Source organism: Sorex fumeus, unplaced genomic scaffold (genome assembly GCF_029834395.1).
Source record: "Sorex fumeus unplaced genomic scaffold, SorFum_2.1 ptg000131l, whole genome shotgun sequence".
Lineage (NCBI taxonomy): Eukaryota > Metazoa > Chordata > Mammalia > Eulipotyphla > Soricidae > Sorex > Sorex fumeus.
This window is the reverse complement of record NW_026606188.1, coordinates 3165303-3173853: the sequence shown is the minus strand read 5'-3', so window position 1 is coordinate 3173853 and position 8551 is coordinate 3165303. Positions and strand designations below refer to the sequence as shown.

Sequence of the window (8551 nt, the reverse complement as noted above, 5' to 3'; positions counted from 1 at the left end):
AGCTGTTTGCCTGTAGGATTGTTTTCCAGCCTTTGACTCTGAGTCTGTGTTTGCTTTGACTATTGAGATGCGTTTCTTGCAGGCAGCAGAATGTTGGGTTCAATTTTCTAATCCATCCTGCCACTCTATGTCTTTTAATTGGTGCATTTAGCCCATTGACATTGAGAGAGATTATTGTTATGGGATTTTGTCCCATTGTTCTGTTAAAATTTGGTGTATTTGAGGGGCCTTTCTTGCCTTAAAGTAGCCCATTTAGTTGTTCTTGTAACCATGGTTTTGAGTCTATGAAGTTCCTGAGCTGTTGTTTGTCTGTGAAACTGTGTGTTGTTCCTTCTATTATGAATGAGAGTCTTGCTGGGAAAAGTATTTTGGGGGAGGCATTTATTTCATTGAGTTTTTTTACTATGTCCCACCACTGTTTTCGGGCCATGAGGGTTTCATCAGAAAAATCAGCTGTGAATTTTAAGGATGCTCCTTTGTAAGAGATTTCTCTCTTCGATCTTGCTGCTTTCAGAATTTTGTCTCTGTCTAAGGTTTTGGTCATTTTGATCAGAATGTGTCTTGGGGTATTTTTATTCGGATTTCTTCTAGCTGGTACCCTTCGGGCCTCCTGAATGTGGTCACAAGTTTTCTTCAGCTCTGGAAATGTTGTAGCAATGATGTCTTTGACAGTTTCTTCTTCATCGAGGTTTTCTTCCTGTCCCTCTGGGACTCCAATAATTCTTATGTTACCCCTCTTGGCTTCATCACGATCTTCTCTTGCCATCTGTTCCCGAATTGTGAGTCTCTTTTCCATTTTCTGCTCTTTTCTGGAGAGTCTCTGAAGTTCATCTTCGAGCTCACTGATTCTGTTCTCAGCCGCTCTTACTCTGCTGCTGAGGCCTTCCACTGAGCTTTTCAATTCGCCTACGAGATTTTTCAGGTCTGATATTTCTGATTGCATTTTCCTCATTTCTGCCTTCAGATCCTCTTGTCTTCTATTGGCATTGGTTTCCATTGTTTCTTTTAATTCCCTAAGCATCCTAAGTAGCTCCCTTCTGAATTCCTTGTCAGAGAGGTTGTCTAACACTACAGTACTGTTGGTGTCATCTGGGCTAGACTCTTCAATATGAATGTTTGGTGGGCTTTTGCGTTGCTTTACCATTGTGAGAGGTGTGGTTTAGTCCTTCACGTTCAGTGTTACTATTCTGCTTGATATGCAGTGTGAGTTAAGATAGGCTTATGAGTTATTGGCAACTGTGTTTCTAGTGGCTGAGCTAAAATAGAGAAGTTTCCATCTAAGAAGTTAGCTTATGGTCCCTATGGCATATGCAGTGGGAAAATATTTTGCGGCCGCGTTAGCGGCCGCGGCTCTGGAAACAGTCCCTGGCACTGGGCGAGGAGTTGGGAAGGTCTCCTGTTTGGAATTGGAGCCGTTCAGCTTTGTTGCCCAGAGCTGGGCCTCTGTGCCCGTCCCACGCGGATCAGGGGTTGAAAACCGGCTGTCTAGGGGCTGTTTCTAGCTGCGCGTGCCCAGAGAGGAACCCAGGCCCTTGGGGGCGGGCTGTACCTGTTGGAATTGGAGCCGTTCAGCTTTGTAGCCCCGAGCTGGGCCTCTGTGCCTGTCCCACGCGGATCAGGGGTTGAAAACCGGCTGTCTAGGGGCTGTTTCTAGCTGCGCGTGCCCAGAGAGGAACCCAGGCCCTTGGGGGCGGGCTGTACCTGTTGGAATTGGAGCCGTTCAGCTTTGTTGCCCAGAGCTGGGCTTCTGTGCCCGTCCCACGAGGGATTCCTGAGTTTTAAATATTAGCTCATTGTTTAAAAGGAAAATCAAGATAAACATTGTTAGTCAATTAAAGATGTCTAGGATTCATAAGAGTGACTTTTGGCTCATAATATAAAACCCAAAACATTTACCTTGACACATAAATTTCATTATTCTCCTGGTATTGCCTTGGAGCTCATTTAGTCTTTATTTTCAGACACAATCTAGCTCTTCAGTCCTTCACTGTGTATATTTGCATTTTGGAAGGTTCATGTTATAGTATTCATGACTTGATTAGAAACTTCTTTAGAGGAGGGTGGATGTGAAAAAGTTAGTAGAAACAACGGTTATTACTGTGCTAGATATTTGCTCTATCTTACATGCATTCCATACAACCTTACAATATGATGATTTCCTGACCCATATTTTTGTATATGCTGATTCTTGGATGTTCTTCCCTAGATGTTTAATTTTGCAACTAATTCTTTCTTCAAAAAACCAAGGGCTGGCTGCCTTCTGCGCCTTGGGATCTTGGAAGTATGTGTTGCTTTTGGGTGGAATTTTGCTTTGGGGTGGTGGCCAAGCCTCTGCTGTTCTTAGGAGAAGCCGAGTGTTGGTCTGTCGGGGCCAGTTTTCTGGTCCTGAGAATGAGACCCTGAAAAAGAAGAACATGAATCATGTCCTGAGGACTTCCAAAGCAGAAACCAATAGAAGGTGTTAAGTAAATTATAATCCATGGTCACGGTCACAGTCCTCCCGCTGTTCATCGATTTTCTCGAGCAGGCCCAGTAACGTCTCCATCATGAGACTTGTTGTTACTGTGTTTGGCATATTGAATGCCTCACGGGTAACTTGCCAGGCTCTGCTGTGCGGGCGAGATACCGCTGTGCTATCGCTCCAGCCCATAAGCACAGCGGTAGGGTGCTTGCCTTACAAGCGGCCAACATGGGCGACCCGAGTTCGATTCCTCCACCCCTCTAGGAGACTCAGGCAAGCTACCAAGAGTATCTTGCCCACACGGCAGAGCCTGGCAAGCTACCCATGACGCATTCGATGGAGATGTTACTGGGCCCACTCGAGAAAATCGATGAACAACGGGGGGTGGGGGTGGGGGGCGTGAAGTAAATTATAGTTGTGGCTTCTGGAAAGGGTGGAGTTGGAAAGTCTACTACTGCAGTAAACCTTGCACTTGTACTTGCAGCAAATGATTCGTCAAAGGCCATTGGCTTGTTAGATGTGGATGAGTATGGCCCATCAATACCAAAGATGATGAATTTGAAGGGAAGTCCAGAATTATCACAGAAATACCTCATGAGACCTCTTTTAAATTATAGTATCGCCAGTATGTCTATGGGCTTCTTGGTTGAAGAGAATGCACCAGTTGTTTGGAGAGCCCTTATGGCAATGTCAGCTGTTGAGAAATTGCTGAGGCAGATTTATTTGTGGTTCCTATAAGGATACCCATGACATTCTTCAAAGAAATAGATGAAACACCCCAAAAATTCATATGGAACAATAAATTCCCATGAATAACTAAAGCAATCCTTGGAAAAAAGAAGATTGTGGCACCACCTTCCCTAACTTCAAACTGTACTACAAAGCAGTAGTAACTAAAACAGCATGGTATTGGACTAGAAACAGACCCACAGACCAATGGAACAGAGTTGACTATTCTGCCGCAGACTCTCAAATACATGATCACTTAATCTTTGATAAAGGAAAAAGAATTGTGAAGTGGAGCAAGGAAAGCCTCTTCAACAAGTGGTGCTGGGAAAACTGCATGGCTGTTTGCAAAAAATTTAACTCTACCCTCTGTCTAATGCCCGGCACAAAAGTCAGATCAAAGTGGATTAAAGCTCTCAATATCAGACTTGAAAGTGTAGGCAGAGCCCTCCATGATATTGAAGCTAAAAGCATCTTTAAAGATGAAACACCATTGACCAAGCAAGTGGAAACAAACATAAACAAATGGGAACATATTACCCTAAAGAAGCTTCTGCATCTCAAAAGAAACAGTGACAAAATATAGCGAGAGCCCATGGAATGGGAAAGAATATTTACCCAATACCCATCTTATAAGGGGTTAATATCCAGGATATACAAAATACTAGTAATGCTGTAACAAAAAACCTCCAACCCCACCAAAAAAATGGGGAAAATAAATGAATAGAAGCTTCCTCATAAATAAAATAATACAACAGAAATACAAGTGGCAAAAAGGGACATTAAAAAATGCTCCACATCGCTAATCATCACGGAGATGCAAATCAAAACCACAATGAGATATCATCTTGCACCACAGAGACTGGCACACATTCAAAAGCACAAGAACAATCAGTGCTGGTGAGGATGTGGGGATAAAGGGACTCTTTCATTGTTGGTGGGAATGCTAACTGGTGCCGCCAATATGGGTATTCCTTCAAAAACTAGAAATTGAGCTTTCATATGACCCAGCCATACCACTTCCGTGAATATATAAGGAGGATGCAAAAATACACAGTAGAAATGACATCTGCACCTGTATGTTCATTGCAGCACTGTTTGCAATAGCCAGACTCTGAAAACAACTTGAATGCCTGAAAACAGATGACTGGTTAAAGAAAATTTGGTACATTTACACAATGAAATACTATGCAACTGTTAGGAAAGATGAAGTCATGAAATTTGCTTATAAGTGAATGGCCATGGAGAGAGTATTATGCTAAGTGAAATAAGTCAGAAAAAGAGGGACAGACATGGAGTAAGTGCACTCATTTGTGGAATAGAAAATAATTAACAACCATGGTCAGTAGAGACAAGGGCCAGATTGCTCCATGGTTAGAAGCCTGCCTCTTGAGCTGGGGGAGAAGGCAGCTGGGATAGAGAAGTCAATGGTGCTTGGAGGGAATTTCGTGGGGTAAGAGATGTGTGGTGAAAGTAGACTATTGACCAAACATCATGGCCTCTCAGTATCTATATTGCAAACCATATTGCTCAAAGGTGGAGAGAGAGTGTAAGAAGGATATTTTCTGCCATAGAGGGAGGGGGTGGGATAGGGCAGGGGTGGGGGGAGGGATACTGGGGACATTGGTGGTTGAAAATGTACACTGGTAGAGGGATGGATGTTTGATCATTGTACGACTGAAACTCAATCATGAAAGCTTTGTAACTGTATCTCAGTGATTCAATTAAAAAAGTAATAAAAAACAACAACAACAAAAAAAAACAAGGCCTGGAGGGCTGGAGAGATGGTTCAACTCCCCGGAGCACATGCTTTGCATACAGGAGGTCTGTGTTTTATTCCTGGCTACATATGATCCCTGCACATTTCCTTTAGAGACATTTGTGCAATGATCTTGGAGTATCCCTGACCACTGCTTCAAACTGTGTGTCTCCTTCAAATCCACCCACACCCCCAAGCCTTATGAAAATCTCTAAATCTCTCCTGTTTTAAGTGTTTAAAACTTCTCTTCCTGGGGAAAGACATCTCAGTGTTGTTTTGAATTGAATTTATCTAGTAATAATTGATGAACACTTTTTTTTATATGCCTATTGGCATATAAAATGTATGTTCTCTTCATGGAAGTGTCTGTTTATCTCCTCTTCCCAAATTCCCCTGTCTGGCAGAGCAAAAGTATCTTATTTCTTTAGTATTTGGAGCAAAGTACACAATCTTCTTATAGAACTTACCAGAGTCTCTTCTAGTGAATGGTTGCACACCCATCTTCTGAGCTGATCACTGAGGCTGCACTTTAGAGTCCCAGCATTCCACACAGTGGGTGGCCCTAGGTCAGTACTCATGAATCTAATACCCGAGTATATAAATTCACTCTGATGTAATATATTAATTTAACAAATAGTGCTGGGGTAGATGCCAAGAATTGGATGCTGGGTCGAATGTGAGCTCTACATTTACTTTTTTTTGTAGGAGTACTGCTATTTATTCAGCCACTGATTAGCTGATTGAATTGTGCATGAACTCCACCTTAGATTTTTTTCATTTTTTATAATTTTATTTATTGAATCACCGTGAGAGCAGTTACAAACTATTTGCGTCTAAGTCTTGGTCATACAATGAAACACCTGTACCTTCACCAGTGCCCATTCTCCACCACCAAAACCTCCAGTATACCCCCATCCCACACCCTCCCCCTACCTGTGGGGCAGATGATTTCCACATTTCTCTCTCTCTCTACTTTGATCATATTCAATATTTTGACACCAGACCCACTATTATTATTTGAGATTTTACCCCAACACTCAGATCTGCTGAAAAGGCAACAATAGACAATTTGTGTTCTATTGCTGGTTATGAATAACATATGATGTCGCGTGACTGCATTAGGGCCATGTGGTTTTGAAATTCTGAAATTTTAACACTTAAATCTGGAGGGATTTCTGCCAAAAACCACTGGGTTTCGAGATCTGCTCCTGAGTCTCTGGGATCATGGCCCTTGAGCAGCTTGATGAGGAGCCAGAGAGGCCATACGATGGGCGATGACTTGGGGTCTCATTGGGGTGGGGAGGACAGGTCCGGCTCCACCCCATCCTGTGAGACCCAACAAGTTTCATCTCTGCAGTCCCAAGCCTGACTGTCCAATGGCCTCTGGAGGATGACGGCCACCAATCTGCCAAGAGGGAGCAGGCAGAGGGATAACACCCTTTCATCCCTGGGGTGGCCCCGCGACAGTAACCTACTGCGGGGTCCGGACACATTTCTACTAAAAGCCGCTGGGTTTCGAGATTTGTTTCTGAGTCTTAGGGATCAAGGCCGTTAAGTAGCTTGATCAGGAGCCAGAGAGGCCGTTTGTGGATGATGACTTGGGGACTTGGGGGTCTCGTTGGGGTGGGGAGGACAGGCCTGGCTCCCCCTCATCCTGTGAGGCTCAACAAGTTTTGTCACTGCGGGCCGAAGCCTGACTGTCCAATGGCCTCTGGAGGATGATGGCCACCAAGCCGCCAAGAGGGAGCAGGCAGAGGGATAACACCCTTTCATTCCTGGGATGGCCTGGCGACAGTAACGTACTGTGGGGTCCGGACGCATTTCTGGCAAAAGCCACTGGGTTTTGATATTTGTTTCTGAGTCTCTGGGATCATGGCCATTAAGCAGCTTGATCGGGAGTGAGAGAGGCCGTTCGTGGGTGATGATTTGGGGTCTCGTTGGGGTGGGGAGGACAAGCCTGCCGCCACCCCCATCCCATGAGGCCCTTTGTGTGTCTCGTCAATGGGGGCCCAAATCTGACTATCCAGTGTATCCAGTGGCCTTGAAGGATGGCGGCCACTGGACCACCAGGGGAAACAGGCCAAGGCACGAAACCTATTCCCACCTGGGTTGGCCCAGCACCGGTAGCCTACTGCAGGGACTGGACACATTTCTACCTAAAGCTGCTGGGTTCCGAGATTCGTTTCTGAGTCTCTGCGATCATGGTCATTAAGCAGTTCAATCAGGAACCAAAGAGGCCTTGCCTCCAATTATACAGCTGAGCCAGAGGTGGATTGTGGGTGTATCTCTCACATACCTAACTTTTGGCCGTTTATTTTCTTGGTAAACTTTGCCCCAAGTTTTTGGGGTCTGGCCAAAGGCACAGCGGCAATTTTGGGGTGTCTGGAAGTCTGTAGGTGCCATCAGGCTGCTGATGCACTCGTGATGCACTCACCTCACAGGCACAGACTGATTTGCTGGTGGCACCATACCCCCAATCTACATTTACTTTTGTAAGAAGCCTTCATACTATTTTTCAGAAAGATTGGACCAGAAGACATTCCCACCAATAATGCATGAGATTCCTTTTCTATCACATCCCTGCCCACACTGGTTGTTTCCAGGGTATCTGATATATACCTTTGCCACTGACTTATGGTGATATCTCAGTGTTGCTTTGAATCGAATTTCTCTAATGATAATTGATGAATACTTTTTCATATGCCTATTGGCTATCTGTATGTTCTCTTCATGGAAGTATCTGTTCATCTCCTCTTCCCAATTTTTTAATGGGGTTATTGCTCTTTTGTTGTTGAGTTTTGTGAGTGCCTTATGTGTCATTTTATTTTTCAGAGCTTATCTGATGCGGCAGAGAAAAAGAGGAGGAGAGATGAAATAGAGATTTGATTTTTTTCATCTCTCCTAATGCTCTGGCAAATTTAATAAAGGGAATTAAAGCAAGGATTAAATATATATATATATGTTTCCATTATCAAAATGGCAAAACATAGTTAGCTCTGAAATTCCATTTATAGTGAAGTTGATTATTCTAAGTATAATTCCTACCTCTCCCTTTGGCCACCCAGTCCACTTGATGCTTCTCTTATCTGACAGCTTGGTGATAGGAGTTGTTTAAATGTCTCTTTTTGATCCTTGTTTCCTTGTTTTGAAAGAAACAGAAAACATGCTAAATACAGTGGCTCAGTTATAAACTTAACCAAGCTTGTACATTAAATAAGACCTGAATACTATAGGGCTTGACAGTCTGGGTTGGGTGTTTGTTTTACAAGGACTGTGACAATGGACCACAAGCAGAGACCTTTAAGTGATTTTTGCCCATCAGTTTCATCCAATAATTTTAGGTTTGGAGGCATCGACAGTAAGGAAGGATGACACCAGGGGAAGGAGAAGTGAAGCTTTCCCATACTTATCTGGCAGGAGAGAAATGTTTTCCTGATGAATGCACTGTGTGAGTCATGTGGAGATGTTGGGAACCCAGAGGAAGCCAAGAAGATGCGTGCATGATAGAATATCTTTGACTCTCTTAAGTGAATGCACTGTTTTATCTCTTCTTAATCCTCTTGGCTGAATCATACAAAAGGATCTCAGTAGGCTCACTGCCAGCC

The 8551-nt window shown here is 43.8% G+C and overlaps 1 pseudogene; it reads left to right on the top strand.

Moving 5' to 3' along the window:
- The first annotated feature begins 2192 nt into the window (after window positions 1–2192).
- LOC130046071 (iron-sulfur protein NUBPL-like) lies at window positions 2193–3199 on the top strand (annotated as a pseudogene).
- The last annotated feature ends 5352 nt before the right edge of the window (window positions 3200–8551 follow it).